Source organism: Larus michahellis, chromosome 9, assembly GCF_964199755.1.
Source record: "Larus michahellis chromosome 9, bLarMic1.1, whole genome shotgun sequence".
Classification (NCBI taxonomy): domain Eukaryota; kingdom Metazoa; phylum Chordata; class Aves; order Charadriiformes; family Laridae; genus Larus; species Larus michahellis.
The window spans coordinates 13129633-13147548 of NC_133904.1; the positions used below are offsets into that span (position 1 = coordinate 13129633).

General features: G+C 40.1%; 1 protein-coding gene across 16 annotated transcripts in view; it reads right to left on the reverse strand.

Annotated features, from left to right (window-relative positions):
• Positions 1-17916, reverse strand: part of SEMA6D (semaphorin 6D) — a 686608-nt gene that overhangs the window by 366758 nt on the left and 301934 nt on the right. Inside the window, exon 1 of one of the 16 annotated variants that reach the window (XM_074600725.1) lies at positions 1655-1760. The exons of the other annotated variants lie outside the window; for them this stretch is intronic. The gene's annotated coding sequence lies outside the window, so the exon portion shown is untranslated. Of the gene's footprint in view, positions 1-1654; positions 1761-17916 lie in introns of those variants that run through there. 16 annotated transcript variants of the gene reach the window in all.

The following is a 17916-nucleotide window of genomic DNA, read 5'->3' on the forward strand; positions in this document are numbered from 1 at the left end:
AAGGGCAAGCATTTATAGTACAAAGAAAGGGGTACCCATAGCCAAACCTGTGTAACAATTTTACAGTATCAGCTTCATAATAAGGACCAGGACATGCAATAACCTGTAGCTACATAAAACACAACAGTCCTGTTGAAGAAATGTTACTGTTCCCACCAAACTGATGATCAGAAAGAGTTAGAGGAAGGGAAGAAGAAAAAGAATTCCCCAAACGAAAGCAAGTCTCACAGTTTTTCAGTTTGCACTCCTGGATACCTGCACAGTGCTCAGAGACCAACACCCCAGCTATTTGGGAATGCCCCCTCATCTCTATACAGCAATTTTCTCCCTCAAGCCTCACAGTTCCCAAATCCGAGTTCATCAGCAAACCTGACTTGTATCTCATTCCAATCATCAAGGTCTATGATGGAACAAATTCGTAACTAGTGAGAGCAAAATCAAGAAAAATACGATTTTTGAAATACATAACTCAAGCAAAAAGGTCATAAGAGCATCTGAAAACTTGAAAATCTAATAGGAGAAGGCAGTTCTTCTCTCTAGTATTTTCAGAGCTCTAAATGAAACTCAGCAGCTTTGGAATATCCAGCTAGCATACCAAATTCTTCCAGATATCCCCTGACTCCATTACTAAAGAGAAAAAGGTCAATCCAAAGCAAGCAATCCTTACTTTTGGAGAAGTTACCTTAATTTCAGAGGAATACAGTTTCATGGATGTTGTCATTCATCTCCACACAACCAGGAATAATCTCTCATAGGAGAAATTATTAAATACATAAATTGAACTTTTGTTTGTTTGTTCACTAGATTTAAATTACTTTCCTTGCTTCAAAGTTCACCAGAGCAGGGACTTTATGGACAGTGGCCCTTGGAAGCAAATTGAACTTGCAATCACATTAGAAACTCGAAGAGTCACAGCCATCCAATTCAGGCAAAAGAATGCATGTCAACTAAAGCAGTTATCAAGTACAACACACCATTTAAGAAAATAAGCAAAAAGGTAAAAAAAAAAATTCAAGATGCAGATCAGTTTGGAAAAAAAATAAAAATAATCAAACCCTATAATGATATATGGATGAAAAGAAGCAAGGTACAAACAATAGGGTAATACTAGAGCTCTTTGCAATCCCTTTACTCAAGCCTTACTGTAAAATCTTGTGAGCAAAATGAGTATTTCTAGGAAGCAGGCATCTCTCACCATGGTTTAAGGTCTCCTTTATCACCTAAAATGGGATCAAGAACGGCTTCAACTGACTGATAGAAGCATTTTACCTTTTTTGAAAATATCTACTCTCAGGGACTTTCTGCATGTAGATTCCTTTCACTTCAGCATACACAAAGCTCACAAATAAATTATTTATTTTCTCTTAGAGATGGGTAAGTTCAAAGAGTACCAAGAGAGTACACAGGTGAGAATAAACAAAGCCCCAGGATTTTCCAAGAACATAGGACTACATCACAGATTTAAGATTCACAGTCATAATGCTGCTGAAAGGTCTGTATGTATGTACCATGTAAAAAGAACAGAATCTGGAGCACAGCCTACATAGTGTTAACAGCTTTTCCCCCCGTCCCCCCCCACATAGCATTTTTCATTCTGTGGACCGCCCCTTGATTAGCAAGGTCTCTTAATACGTAGGAGATGAGACTGACTTACCCTTCATGATCTACCCCAATTCTGAAATCTTTTCTTAATTTCCTGCAGATAAACCGTAATCTATGCTCTGACTTGGAAGTTTGTAAATAAAGATGATTATCACCTGTGCAACATTTAACTCTGAGTTGCTTCTCATGGTTGCAGAGGAGCAGGCAGGCAGCCATGATAGGTCTGAAACAGAAGGCAAGAAAGATAAGAACACATAGTGCAATGCTTGACAGAGGGCAACAGGAGATTTCCAAGCTGTCCAAATTCTGGAAGAATTAATTGTACCTTTTTGTTAACTGCTGAACTTTGGAAATATCACTAAGCACTGAAAATCTAGCAAAGACCTCCCACTATTTTTCTACAGTCTAAACAGAAGAAAGAACAACATGTTGTTTAAGGAAAAAATACTTGAAATGTTATACCTGTGGCGATGGGAAGAGTGTGAGGGAAGGAGAAAGAAAAGTGTTAGTTGCAAGAGCCTGTAATTGAACTTTCTCTTTTGCAAAAATCTTCAAAGTTCCAAGCTACAGACCTAAGCATCTTGATCCTCGCTTCATGTAGAAGAGGATCAGTGGCACCGGAAAATTCGCCTCTGATAAGTTGATGTCTAGTTACTGTGCTTTTACAGAAAGACAGTTACAAAATTAGAGATTGAGAAAAATCACACCCAGGTGCTAGGAGAGGGATGCCAATGCTGCCTTCCTGCCAGTGGAACACATCTTTCAAATGGGTCTTGCTGAGTTTAGGGGTCCACTTGAAGGGAGGGCCTCAGCTACAGTGTAGTATGGCAGCAATTCTCTTACTCCCGAACCCATACATCCAGTGAATCCAAAGTTTCAGATAAGCAGTGAAAGACACAGGCATTTCAACTGAGGTGTGAGCAACTGAGTAAATCTAGCCCTTTGTGTACTGGAGGGGGTTGCCTGACATTCTACTTTAGTAGAAGTGCTGACGCTATATTCATTGAAAGCACAATTTCACATCTAACTTTAATATTCTTACTAAAATGATGCTTCTCACACTTGTAGTTCTAAAGTGATTTTTCCTAATCTCACTGAAAAAAAAGGATAAAAAAAATGTTAGCAACCATTGCAGTGCTTAATACAGGGGTGTGTTTTGTGGTGGTTTTGGCTTTGGTGTTGTGGGTTTGTTTTGGTGTGGTTTTTTGTTTGGGGTGGGGTTTTGTTTTGGGGTTTTTTTTGTTGTTTGTTTGGTTTTTTTGACTTAACACCCTGAGAAATCAATGGGGAATTTGAAGCTATAAATGCAGATGACACATTTGGACATGGAAAGAAAGGAGGAAAAAAATACCCTGAAATCTCTCACGATAAACTTTTCCATTCACAAGGAGGTTGATCCATTTAAAACCTGCTGATGTTGTGGGGTACAAAGCTAATGCCCATCAGGACTGCTGCCATGGTTAGGAGAGGTTATGACTTAGGGTGCCCGGAATAGAGCTGGAAAAAGAAAAACCATGAAGTGTGAAAACAGATTAGCAATGAGCAGGTAGGATGAAAATTGCTGATAGAGAGTGTAGAAAGACAGCAAGGAAGAGTGAAGAAAACTTTCAAATTAAGAAAAGGGTTCAACAGCTTGAATCTGCTACTGCAAACATGTCCCATCCCTCTCCCTTGGGAGGGCGTCATTTTTAATTTCTTCAGCCAAATCCCATTACTCAGCAGTTACCATGTTTTGAGCTCTCCCTGGGAGATGGGGGAACAGGCATTTCACACTATTGGTGCAATCCATTTCTGGGCAGACTTGCCAGCCACTGTGGTTTCTGGGATTCATGCCAGCAGGGATAATTCTGCTTGTCAGTATAAATCCCATGTATACATAGGCCATAAACTTGTGCCAGCCTTCTTTTTGTTGTTGTTTTTTTTTTTTTTTTTTTTTTTTGTTTGTTTGCCCTTCCATCCCAATTCAATGAAGCTCTCCCATTAGCTAGTGTTTTTTCCTTTTACATTGAATTGGGTTTATAAGTTCAGGGCAAAAGGAAGAAAATATAGCATGGGTTTGCAGACCTTGGAAATTCAGCAATAGTTCAGGAGGTTTGAAAGCCTCCAAACTCAAAGTCTCTCAGTCCTATTCAGGTCGCAAAACTGACAGAACTGCATTTTATTGGATGCTACCCTCACCTGGTGCGATCTTTCTTCCCTAGAACTTTCCAAATATTCCAGAGGACTGGGGTGGGGTTTTTTGGTGCCAGAAGCTGGGTTTTGTACTTGCCATCCCCTCTGAAGAATCTGTTTGCATATGGTATTTATGCCACTTTTGTGTGACATATGTTTGCATGTCTCACTCCCAGAATGGGAAGTCTCAGGCAGTGGGTAGGAGAAGGAACAGCAGGCCAAAGCCTTCTGCTTTGAGTGGAAAAGAAGAGTAACGAAGCTCCAAATGGTTTCATTTTTGCTTTTCTAAAGAAAAGGATAAACAAGGGCAAAGTATAAAGAGGGAAGAGGCAGTGGTGAGTAGGAGGACTTTATGTATACATGTGTGCATACACATGCATATATATATATACACACACACACACACACATTCCTATCTTATGAATAAGAGGCCAGTCTCAAGAACCTGAGATTTGTCCAACTCCTGAATGTTACAGGGGTATGAACAAAAGAAAGAAAAATTCCAAACAAAGCGACAGCAATTGCATTAGAGATGGTTCAAAGTGAGGTTCATTGCTGATTGCACTAAACTCACAGAAATGGCTCTCCATTTTCTCTGAGCCATTTTAATTGCACCAACTTCTTTTTATTCCAATCCAATGGCAGCAGGGGGTGGGGGGTTGGGGAGAATACATACATAAAAAAAAAATCTTCCCAGAAAAATGAACAGCCTATTTTTCCATGAAAACAGTTAAACAACTATTTTTCAGTTGTTTCAAGTAAATGCAGCTTTGGTCATTTCATTACAGTTGTGAAAAGAAAATTTAAGTGTCATTGAAGGCGGTTTACCCAATGCACCACCCTCCCTGAGCACTTCTGCCACAGGGTCCAATGGCATAAGACCATACCTACACATTTAGTGTTATTACTCTGAATCTCTCTTCCAGCACAACTGTGTTTACAGGGTCACTAGAGGATCACTCTATTCCCCACACCAACCAGATCTAAAGGAAACTCATCAGATTTACAGACCTCTCCTTTGATCTTTTTGTGCCTTATGTTGCCACTTACGCTACAATGATAGCTGCATTTCATAAGAGAGCTGCGATGATAAATAGCTGAGTTACTGTGATGCCCAAGAAACTGATGTGGAGGGTCACATGAGTTTTGAAGATATATCAAACATTCAAGTTTCGCTAGACCTGCAATAACAGCAGTGTTTGAAGTCCTTTCATAATTGGAATCGCCCTCTGTTGAGGTTTTCATCATATTTTAATCAAATTTTGTACGGAAACATTTTCTCAAAGTAACCGCTGTCCTTCAGACAGAGATTTATTTATTTTTTTTAGTAAATTACATATTTTGATGTTCTTTTCAACAGAAATAGAGGGCATTCATTTAAATTCACCCAGAATTACCATCAAAAGACTGAAACTTGTGAAATGGAAGCATTGGCTATGTGGCAGAACTATTCCCACTCTTGCTATGATAGGTAGTTACCTATCAGTAGCAAAGACATGTAGGAAAGAAGAGGTGGGTAAACCAAAGGTTTGAGAAGGACTACTAAGGAGAACTAGGAGCCAAAGTCTTCAGACTTCAGTCTGTCAAACTCCTAGTAAATGGCAATTACACCCATGTAAGAAGGCAGGGGAAAGGGGCTTTGTGATGGGTACAATGCAAGGTAAGCAGGGAGCAAGAGAACATAACGGAAATTTTCTGCGGCAGGGAACACCTTTGCTGAAAGTAGAAATACAACCACATTCAGTGTCTTGAGGTCAGCACTGAAAAGCCTCAGAGAAGATATTTGTAAGAGCAGAAAGGTTTGTGTTGCAAATCAGATGTACTAGAAAAGCCTCCTACCATCCCCCTGCAAATCATTAGTAACGCCGTAGGGCAGCAACAGAGGAGGAAGAGAAGCACTCAAATTATTGGTATCTATCAGTGACAAGAGTATCTGTGGAGTGAGTTGATAGCCATTATTTCCTTCCTAGCCACCTGCACCATGAGTGTCAGAGAGGCATGTGATGGGCCAGGCCCATAGAAGAACTACCTATCACTTGACAGCAACCTAATATTTCAGAAATATTTGAAAGGGCAAAAGCATCCAGTGGGGACAGTCTAGGAATCAATATGGAGAAAATGTCATTCCAGCTAAGATCTTGCTTTGCAAAATATTTAATCTAGGATGTTTCTGTGTCTGATTTGTGCCACTTGTGTCAAGATAGTATTACTCATTAAAGCTCTACCCACCATTGTCCCTACATGCAGACTCTGTGGAGTGAGGGGGAAAGTGGGGAGTTTCAGAGCAAGGCCAGAGTACACATCTATGCATGCCTGGCATTCATGTAACTGAAAAAGCTGAAGATGGTGATACTGAAGAAAAAAAGAATGGTGTTAGGAGACATAAGAATTAATTTCAAATGTGAGGACAGACCAGTTACACCTGGTTAATGATACAGATGGCAAATTATGGCAACCTGGTGGAGAACCTGTAAACTTAGTAAGCTTGCTCCATCATTTCTTCCCCTACCCATCATCTGTTTCTTAATTTCTCCAAATCCCTCTCTATCCAGGGATTCTTTATGTCCCATTTCCTCTCTGCTATGTGCCTAAAATCCTCTCTGTATTTTGTATCCTCTTTCTCACCTTAATTTGGACCATTTTGTACTATAGCTTTTTCACTGCAATCACAGACAAGTGGGGGAAGATGATATTGTTTTGAGTGTTTTGTTCACCAGAACACCTTCCAGAAAGCTACAGTTCCATGGACTGGCTAGTGAAGTCTCTGCACCTTAGTACAAGAGCAAAAGTTATTCTACTACTACACAGATCATGAATAGGAGAACATCTCAGATGCTTTTTTACTAATGTCTTACATCAATACCTTTCTGTTTTACAAATGTATTCAATGAACTTTTATTTTTTTCCTCCTATCCAGCTGTAGCAAGATTGGGTTTGTGCCATTACCATTCTCAGATTTGCATGCTCTCCATTTGCAAATGAGCATTTCAAATGAGTGGGAGGTACGTTAGGTAGGGTGAGGACAATATCTTCCTTTCTATTCGAGAGCTTGCCAACAGAAGCATATGTAGGCTGGGCTGATTCCAAAAGTCTCTCGAGCATATGGAATACCAGTTTACACTGCACTCAGACCTCCCGCTCGATTTGGTATGTTGGCAGAGCTCCCACCACAAGCACCTCATTTCACAGTCAAAATTCTTTCTGCCATTATGGCTATTAGTCAAAGCAGCCATAACTCACGTGCAATACCAGGAACGTATTTTTGTTCTATGATTAGTGATGCTGGGAGTTACAGACATCCAAGTTTAAGTTACAAAGCATAGTGAAGAAGTGTTGCCACTACTTTTTATATGATGATGCTGACAACATTAACTTCAGTTTTTCTGGCATAAGCGAATCCAAGAGTCAAGCATGGGCATGACGCTCTTTCCAGGCAGGTGCCGGAACTTTGGAAGTGAATTGCAATGGGATCTATTTCAAAGCCTTTAATAAACAAAGCTAAACTGTTCTCAATGACAAACTTGGAAAAGGACAAGGCACAATTGGCAGATTGGTACATTCTCCAATCTGTCTGAAACTGCTATCCAGCATTTAATCTGGAATCTGTATATTGCATGTGCTCAAGTGACCTTGAAGTCATACAGTTTTCCTTAGAGTAATAGATAGGAATGCTAGAGTATGAGGTGGTGGCCATTCATATCGGAATCCCATTTTTCTAATTGGCTTTTCTCTCTATGACTGTTCACTCTTTTGATGGCTCCCAAAATGTAAAGTGTTGAAAAATATTACTCCAGGGTTGAATTTCATCTCTGCACAATGAAGTCCCTACCTGCAGTTACTGCAAATGAGCATTCCTGCAAGAAATCAGACAGTGTTGATGTACTCCAAATGAGAATCTGCAGCAGTCTGCATCACAGTTCCATATACTGACAAATAGCCCATTATGTTTAAAGAAAGAATATCTTTAAAGAATCAAGGTGGCGTTGATTGCACTTACGATTTTTTCCTATGAATTCTTCATATTGTAGCCTGCCATGGCTCAAGAAGGGCACCAGCTCACTATACTCTGGGCTGGTACTGCCATTATAGTCTCCTTTTGTGTTACAAAAGGCATCATGGAGTTTGTTTTTTGAAAGGATAAAACTGTTTTCAAAGTGCAGGTTATGACAAACTATAGAAGACTAGGAAATGCTGAGGAAAAAAACCATCTTTCCAAGATTTAGGATTATGCCATCTCCACCTTCAAAAGACTGTGGATATGTTTGTTATTAGTTCCCGTTTTCCTATAATCTCTGGTATTGCAAGTTTTCCCCATGGTGTCCTTTATTTTGCCCTCTTCTGGTACTCCAAAAACAGCAGTCCCAAGCTTCTAACCCTTTTTCTTTCAATTATTCCAACGTAGAAGGTGCAAGTGGCAAAGGTTATGTTTTCTGGATTGAGGGAAACTATCAGCTGCTTTAGCCTTGGGTCTCACAGCCATAAAAAGCTGGTAAGGGAAAGTGAACTCACATGAAAATACTTCAGATAGAAATAAACTGTATTTTTGTACAGGCAACACGGCAGCATGGCTTTTATTTACCTTTTTGACTCAGTCTAGTTTCACTGTTACCCTCTGTCACATGAAAGACTGTGTTTTACTACTATTTCTTTCCTTTCCCTAATTACATTGAAATCCTGAGATTGCAAATGTCCAACTTCACCTTCTATTATACTCTGTCTCTTTTTTTAAAAATAATTTCAAAATACAAAAGGTTTCACAAGTTCATGAATAAAATAGCATTTTGTACTCGCAAAGCTCTGCTCCCAAGAGGTTTACAAGATCTTTCAAAAACATTAATGAATTAAGACTTACTATAATACAATGAGTGGTGAAGTGTGATCCAGTCCTTCAGTTAGGAGAAAATAGCTTGGAGAAATAGCTCACTATATTTTCCTATGTCTCTTTGGGCAAATCATTTAGTACCAGGCCCATAAAGATATGGGGGCAATTAATTCCCCATTGAAACATATGGTAAGTTAGACACCAAAACAGAAGCTCAGTGTTTAAATACCTCTGCAGATCTCAGCCAGTTCATGCGTAAAATGCAAAAGTTGCTGGTAATGGGAGCAAATACTTGAATAAATAACTAAGAGACACTCACAACCTAGGGCACATATGGGTTCCCACTACCAAAAGCAAAGAAAGGAATCATAGCCCATTCACAGAAAGCAGAAGCAAAGCCAAGAGAATCAAGCAACCTGCTATTACAATGGAATCTTGGAAAGTCCGTTGCTTTGGAAAAATAGCGTAGTCTCCTGCTTCTCTGTCAGGTGCTTATAAGATGCGTGTGATACCTCCATAAGTAATGATCTCTTCTCTACCTTTCTTCTGTTCGGTGAAAGATGCTGTTTTAAAATTTATCATATACCAACGAACTGCATGCATTTGCCATTTAGAAGTGTCAAGAAAAAAAAAACCAAACAAAAACACAAAACAACAAAAGTGGAAATAGTCCTTGGTGTCAGCACAAAAGGACTATATACGCCTCTGGCCTTTCACCTAGACAGAGTACAGCTACTCAAAGACATTCCAGCTCTTCACTCTGAAAAACTAACTGTTTTTACAGCAGGAAGTCTTCTCAGTCAGGTAAAGTAAGCCAGGAAATAAGCGTTATGTAGCTATATATGCCACCAACCCCATAATGTTTAAGTGGCTGCACAAAGAAAGGGATAGGGTGGAGGACCAGTAAAAGGAGAAACAATTCCAGCTCAGGTTTGATGGAATAATTTGTAGAGTCTGGGGCAACTGTGTCATTTTATTACATTTTCCTTTTTCATTATAATCGCTGTTTCTGAAAATGGACTGTGCTTGCTGCTCTCCAAGCTCCTATCACAGTGAAACATCTATGAACTAAGGAAAATAGGCAACGCATCCGATATGAACAAAAGAAAATGAGCAGAAAATTGAAATGCCAAGGCTGTGTGGGCAGTCTGTTTTGGTTGATGACAATGATGAGAACACAGTTTGTTTGAAATACCTTCTTTTGCTATGTTACAAGATTTGTTCCATAAGTTTCAAACTGGAACTTAAACACCGCCCACCCACCCCCAAACTAGGTTATTTCTATCTTTTTACCTGCTGTATTTTATATTAAGGATGTCTCATGTGAGCACAATCGATACAGCTTATGACAAGGTAGTAAAAGACATATTTAAAAGCTGTGCTTAATTATTGGATTTTGTACAGTACAGACAAGGACAATACAGGTGACACAAGACTGCTGCATTAGTTAGGTACTCACGCTGGTTTTATCGAGACAGTTTATATGGAAAGCACAAGGCACCTCTGAGTCTGCAGTCTTCTTGTTTTACATTAAAGTCTTGCATTTTGCTCTATTAGCGACCTAGCCTTTTTACTGAATACCATACAATATGTTTTCAGAACACTGAAGTTAAAGCTTGAAGTTGAGTGAAAAATCTCTAGCTCATGTTCCTATTCACACCTACAAACACACATACCCCCAGTTGCTAGAACTGGCATGATTCACCACAGAATTATTGGCTCTCTAGAGAAGAGGAAGTGGGAAATTGTCTCACTGTCAGCTTTATATCCAAGGCTTTGGACATAGCAGAAATGTATACAAATGTTAGTTCACCTGGCCTCCTGCCCCAACAAACGGCAGCTCCTCTTACTGAAAAGGTGGTTTCTTTGAGGTCACAGAAAACAAAGTCTGGCTCTGTATTGCCAAGGCACTACTAAAAAACTTCAGAAAACACTGCCATTTAAATTCCTCTGTTCTTTAAGAACTAAGAAATAGAAACACAAACCCACTCCATAACAGTATGTAATAAGCTACAACAATATTTGTATAGTGATTTGCAAGGTATTAGACAAATACTTTGATTTTCTAAGTGCCAACAACTATGCTGCAGCCTCATTGTCTAAAAGCTTTCTGGGCCTCTTCTTGTTCCATGGCCTATTTTTTTTGTTCCATGTTTGTACAATTCTTAGCACAGTGGGATATAGTCGAGTAACAAGGGCCCGCAGGTGCTACTGCAGCACAAATAGTAAGTGACGATAAAGTGCATACACAGATTATATTTATTGAACTTGTAAATATAGTCTGTTCTGTACAGACTGTTCCGTACCAGAGCTAACTTTGGAGTCAATATCTGAAGTATATTCCCGGTGGAGCTTCTATATTTTATCTATTAGAGCATCTTAGTCTTCAGCTGTGATCAGTCCTTCATGGGAGAAAATTCCCAAATAAGTTCAAACTTCTTTTGACTTTTTTTTTTTTTTTAAACTATCACATTATAATTGCCGTAATGTTCCCTAGTGCCTGCCATTTTGCACTCTAATGATACTTCTCAAGTGATCAAAGGCACAAAGCTAAGTACACCCTCTGGGGAAAGGAATGTGTTTCCCAGCTTCCTGCGCTGCACCTTTTAGTCCCCTGTTGTCTTTTATTATTGAAATCAGCTATTAGAACAGTCTATGCTGCTCTGAACATCATCTCACACAGTGGCATGAGATTATTAATTTTTTTTTTTTAAACTGTTCAAAAAAAGTGTGAGAGTAAAAGTTTAACTTACAAAACAAAAAGGCTGCAACTCCCATCTTCCTAACAGATGCTCGTGTGGATGCATGCATTTCTACCTACTTTTCAACCGCAATCAAGTCATTTTCCTACAGCTTCATAAACCAGGCATACACTGCACGTGCGTGCATGAGCATGTGTGGGTGTTTGCATGTGCATGTGTTGTGTTGATATAAAAACAAGGACTAGAAAGCAAAAACATGCAGTGGTAAAGCACTATGCTTCACGTGGTCGTTGTGTTGTATGTGATGGTCACTGCATCACTCCCTATCATTTTAGCGCTCTGCAAAGTGACATTGACAACTAATGATACCAAGATGAACTCCCCGCTCTCTGCAGCTGATTCACACAGAGAAGACAGTCTGACTCATCAAGACCTGTGAAGCTGTCAAGCTAAAGCACAGGCCCAGTTCTCGATATGTACAGATCAATGTAGTTTCATCTGTTTTAAGGTGCACAACCTCACTGCAGAGGACAAGCTGGACATGTGTCTCCTACCATTTAACCAATAAGCCCTAGTTGAAATCTATCCTAACTGGACTTACAGTATTTTTACAGTTTAGCTCCAGCATGATATTTCATTCTGGAAAGGGAGAAACCTACACAACAACTTCACGGAAATCTCCTACACAGCAGCAAACACATTTGAACTGAAATAACTGTGGAGACAAAAACCCCCAAACAACCACCCACACACAACCAAAAAAAGCCCTACAAAACACATCTGCACTTAAAAAAAAAAAAAGTACCACATCATTACCATTCTTTAAAAGTTAGGAAGTACTTATCGAAGCTGTTATTTTATACAGGCATAGTCTATTTTATTCTGATTAATCCTTTGAAAATTCTGAGCTCTGAAAGTTAGGCAAATATACTTCTCATAGTCCATTAAAAAAAAAGAGTCTAAGCAGGTTAGTCTTAAAACGCTAATTATTCTCTCCTGTGGAAACTGGGGAATAGCTGAACAACAGACTATTATACAACAGCCCAACACTAGCAAAGTTCACGATGAAAATGAAAATATTATTATTTCTAGCATGGTTCCAGTATGTCTTCATTTGTCAAACTGATCACAAAAGTCAATAAATCAGAGAAGCTAGTAGAATCCCTGTAAATATAAACTAAAAGCTGTAGCCCCTTGACCCCAGGCACTTTGCATTACCAGAATTCCTGACGATAAATACAGGGTGTGACAGCATCAGTGAGCTTTGTAGCTTCCCTATGGACACTGGCATAGCAATATGTAACACAAAGACATTATTCAGCACCTCTGAAAAGAATTATTAGCTCAAAGGAAAGACTAGAAAAAATTAGACCAAAATGCACTTAAACAGGATTAGGTAAGGGAGAGAATGCAGGGCACTTTGCAATCAAAGGCTGGTAACCTTCATTAATCACAAGGGCAGAAACACACAACAGAAGATGAATTGTTCACAATACCAAAACTTGGCCAAAATGATAAATAATACATAACTACAGCACCCTCAATACCAAACCAGCATAAGACGCATATGATTCTCTTGGCTATTTGTGAGAAGATAAAAGAAAATGATATCCCACTGGAGACTTCTGAAAATTAACGTGACTGTTGAGTGTTCCCATAGCTGAGAGGGTTTTGGGGTTGGTTTTTTTTATTATTTTACAAGATGGATTGCAAGTGTGCTCAAGCAAAATGCACAGTCATTTTTATACACTGCAGACTTAAATCTATTGCTGTGAGATTTAAGGAGATAACCAGATTGTAGCCATGAACCTCCAATCAAAAATGGGACAATGTATTTGAGCACTTGTGCGTTTCCACAGCATTGTAAATCTCCACAGTATTTCACTGCAGGTCTTTGCTGTTGTTTTCTCTCTTGTATTTCTGTGTGATTCATTATAAAACCAATAAACTATCCAAACAAACCAAAAACATAAAAGCAATTTTCTTTGGTCCGTGTTGTTTCCCAGCAGCTTACAACTACCATTATTTTTTTACCCATTTTGTCGTTTCCCCTTTAATAACTATGCCCCCTCCCCTTTTTTAGTGGTACTTTCAATTCAACTGAAATCAGCTGGGCTTCTTGTTCTTCTGGTTGCTTCCTTATTTACATATTGCTATTGATAACTCTTCTAAAACAACTCTGGAAGCAGAGTTTCTTCAGTTTGTAAATACCTTATGTTAATGTGGTCTTTGTGAGTGATGCTTTGAGGTTGCTGAAGGACTTTAAACATAGATACAAGCGATAAAATACAAGCAACAGTGATACAGCTCCCCCTTCAACCTCCCCCATCTTGCCAGAATACCTCACACCTGACCTAAGAGGCTGATTTTATATGGTACATTGAACGCTTCACTAGCAAAGGCCAGCAAGGGTGCCAACCGTTACATGGAAAGCAGTCCACAGAAAAATCGACTGATACTCCGAAACCTCATTTTGCCTAAACCACTCAGTAACAATCAACTGATAACAACCTTTAGTCATTATTGTTCTTGTCCCAAAGTTAAATAAGCAGCTGCTTCAAATCAGACACTAAAGCCACTTTCTAGTCAACAGAACAATTTGAGGTCCTCTACTGAAAGTGGACAGGATTAAAACACACCATACATAGTCAGCATTTGCTAGAAGATATTAAAAATAATAACTCTAGAGAACACTGCTTTACAAGATGAAACTTTAAAAACACAACAACAAAATATTGCTTTTGATGTCCTGCAAGAAGTACACAGATAGTTATAACTCATTCATTAGTTACTACCCAGTGTGCCAATTGTCTATAGAAATACCATCTGAGAAGGGATCAACTTTTGCTCCAAGCACAGAAAATTTCACAGCAAGAGCTAAGAAGTCTTACCAAAAAGAAGCAGTAGTGTTGAAACCAGCTTTGCAACGACCCTTTGAGAACTACAGCTGCTTGTCTCTGCCAAATTTAAAGGCAGCCCACACAGAGGCATGCTGGGTAAATTGTATCAGTCCTGTTAATGATTCCAATTATATCAATGATGGATTCTATAGCAAGGAATTTCACTTTTAGATAGCATTGTTAAGTAAGTGTTCATTTTTGGGGACTAGGGATTTAAATAAGTTGCTTTAGTATTGGGGACTTTTTAAAATTCTGTTCCTATCCCAAGAGTGAAGCTACAAATTAGCCACGCTAAAACTCCAGACTTGCCTCTGGCTACTTCATGATGGATGCAAATTTATTACAAGACCTAGTAGATTACAGCCTCTTCGAGTATCTGTAAACAAGATCTTTTTTAGTGTCCTAATTGCTCAATAAAGAGTGGAGGAAAAGGATTAACCCTGCCACGCTCCTCCTCTGTGCAAAGCATCCTGCAACTCTGTACAGAATCTGGTTCCGTAAGGAATGCAAAGGGAGTGAGGGCAAATGCAGTGGGAAGGCTGCAGAGCACATGGGCTTTGAAGTCAGGCAGAAGAATTATTGTAGGCACCTGTGAAGATGATAGGACTATTCAGACAGGTGAGGGGACATTGCATCAAAAGCTGCAAAAACATAAGACTAAATAGTCAAGGACAAAACCAAAAACAAAAGTGTCATTTAAACATCCTAGCGTATTCAAAACATCTGGATGTAGCTAGCAGATATGGCACAACACCCAGCGGAAATCCACACGTTTCTGGGATGAGAGTTGGAGGACAAACAACTCCATCTAGGGCTCATAAAACACCACTGGAAACCTATATTTATGTAACAGAATCTCATACAAGGAGCCTTGGAGAGACAATGTGGCTCTCCATGTACAGACAAGAGGTTTGGTCTTGCCTGCAAGTTATCTTTTGATCTGAAGGCAGCTGTTTATTGGACTGTACATGGGCCACGGGCACCTGGTCTAGGAAGTCAAAGGAAGCAGCAGCATCCATTGTTTGCTACTGGGAGGAGAAACAGCAGTGCCTTTGTTTTCCATGCATGCATGTACACTTTTTACATGTACCAGTGACCTTTTTTTTTCCCCTTCATTGGCCACAGAGCCAAATCTAAAGAGAAAAAGTTTGAAAGTTGGAACTGTATGATTGAATTAGAGTGGACAAAGAGGAACTGAGGAGTAAAAGTGACCTTCTTACTGACAATCCAAGAAATTGCCATATTTACTCAGCTCAGCAGAGCAAATGATGGCAAAAAGTGGACCAGATCCTCCGCCAGAGCATAGCAGCATCACTCCACTGACTTCAATATACTTTAACATAATAGTAGTGTAGCTGGATTCTAATGGATTTCAGTCACGTTACACCACTAAGGATCTTTACCTGGAGAGAAAGACTAAAACACTGATCAATTTAACAGTCTTAGTTTCATTTTATCCTGATTTTGCTCCAGTGTAAGTGTCTTCAAACACACAAAACTGCTGACAACAAGCACAGTATATTTTGCAAAACAGTATTAATAGATTTACACAATCTATCAGACAGCAAGACAGGTGTGTTATACTGATAAATACGTTGACCAAAATTAAAGTGACACCAGTAATACATGTGAAAGGAAAAGAGCTGCGTGATGGGTTGGAAAATCAGCTGGAAAGGCAGAGGGAAACCACTGTGCAAGAGAGGTGACGCAAGGCCAGCTGTCTCTAGGTAATACCCCACTAGACAATGGCAGACTAAGGAGGTACTTTGAGGCATAAAACAGATCACCCTCCTCTCCCCAGCCACAACACCTGGCAAACAGGAATTACAAGCACAGCTGACTCCTCTGTTTTGCCTTCATGTATGACACCTTCCCCCTGCAACAGGGTCCAGTCAAATTGATACCTCATTTTGGGTATGAGGGTGGGTGGAAGAACTGTTTGTGGTCCTTTTGAAACATTCCATTAGCCCTAAGAGGAAATATTTTGCAGTGATTTAAGGCTTTATTTAGACTTTGAGTTGTGTCAATTTTTCAACGAAAACCTAAACCAAAAATCCTGAAATACTTCTTTTAAAACATTGCAGATTTTCCATATGCTAATCAGTTTCTGTCCTATTCTGTTCTCTGAATTCAATGTGAAACTGGTAGGAGTTTGATCTCCTCAATATTCAACTGCCTGTGAATTTACTATTCATCAAGAAAAACAATCACTTAGATTTTGTTACCAAGAAACCTAAAGGAGAGGAATGACACAGCAGTCATAGGAATTGCATGCTGTAGGAGTGAAAAGAAAGAGAGATTTATAAAAAAATTGTTAACAAACATGACGCATACTAGTCCCTCTGGCATCAAGAAATAAGAAGGGGGAGACAAAAGCCATGTACAAATTAGGTACACGGTAGCCATCATTTCAGATTATAGCAAGAAAAAGAGTTCACACTAAATAATAGAAGGACTTGCTAGGGAAATTAAAAGATACATAGCAAAAAGAATGGATTTGAGATAATAGCATCACTTTGAGAATTACATTCATTTAATTTGCATGAAATCCTGAAACATCCCAGCCTGGCCTCACTGTGATAGATTTTTATACTGATGGTCATCAGATACTTATATTGCGAAGGGTACAGCTGCAAAAAAAGGAATTAGTTGTAATTCACACTTCCTCTTCATGCGGAGAAACATAACCAGTAGGTTAATAACTTGAATTTTACCTGTGTAGACTTTGAGTTTTTCTGTTCTGTTTGGTAGATAGCAGAAGCTCATTTCTTGAAGTCAAGTAGTTTGTGTAAGCACCTAAATATTTAGAGGTATTTGGACCTTGTGAAATTCCGAGGATGTTCAGTGTACAGGTGGAAAGGCTGCAAGGACATCTCATTCCACAGTATTTTGTCATAACAGATGCTGCTGAAGCGGCAGTGAAGCAGCGCAGGGACAGATGCACATAGTTTGTTTTGCTACAGATTTGGCCTATTCTTCATTCACTGAAACCACAACAAACTCCTGAGCTTTAACATTGTGTCCTTGGCCCAAATTTCTCTTTCCGCTGTTAAAACAACTCATTTGTCCATGTTAGGTGTCCTCAGATGGCTGACTCTTGCAGGTAGACCCATGACTGACACAGTCCCCGCTGGATGAGGCTCTGAGACGCAGGGCTGGGGGTCACGGGGACAGGCCACCATGCAGCATGGCCGCAGCACTGGGAGAGTTTCTCTGTGACCTCTACTATGACAGGTGAAAGGGCAGGTTTAATTCATTCCTTCCCCACCAGATCAGGAGGGACACTGTCAGCCCTGCTGGCAGTGACAGAGAGGGGAAGCCTGGGTGCCACCTCAGGCCAGCGCTGTGCCAGGGAACCCTCTGTGGGGAAGAGGCCAGGAGGAGACAAGTCCTCCAGGCACAATGGCGCTTCGCTGGCTTCAGGAACACCAGGGCACCTCACACTTTCCTGTCATTATGGAGGTGCAGGTCACCATGTCGTCCTGGTGGAGCCCATGGGCCCCTGAGAGCCTTCTGGAAGAGAGAGAGCAGCAGCCATCAGGGCCCAGGGGAGGTGCTGGGGCAGCGGGAGCTGGCTGTGGCTGCGGGTAGTGTCCTTCCCGCTGCCAGGCTACAAGGCCTGACCTTCCGACCCAGCGTCCGCCTCCACCCAAGGAAGATGCCGAGAGGCACTGACCGGGCCCCACATCACGGGCCGGGTGGAGGGGCTTTGCAATTT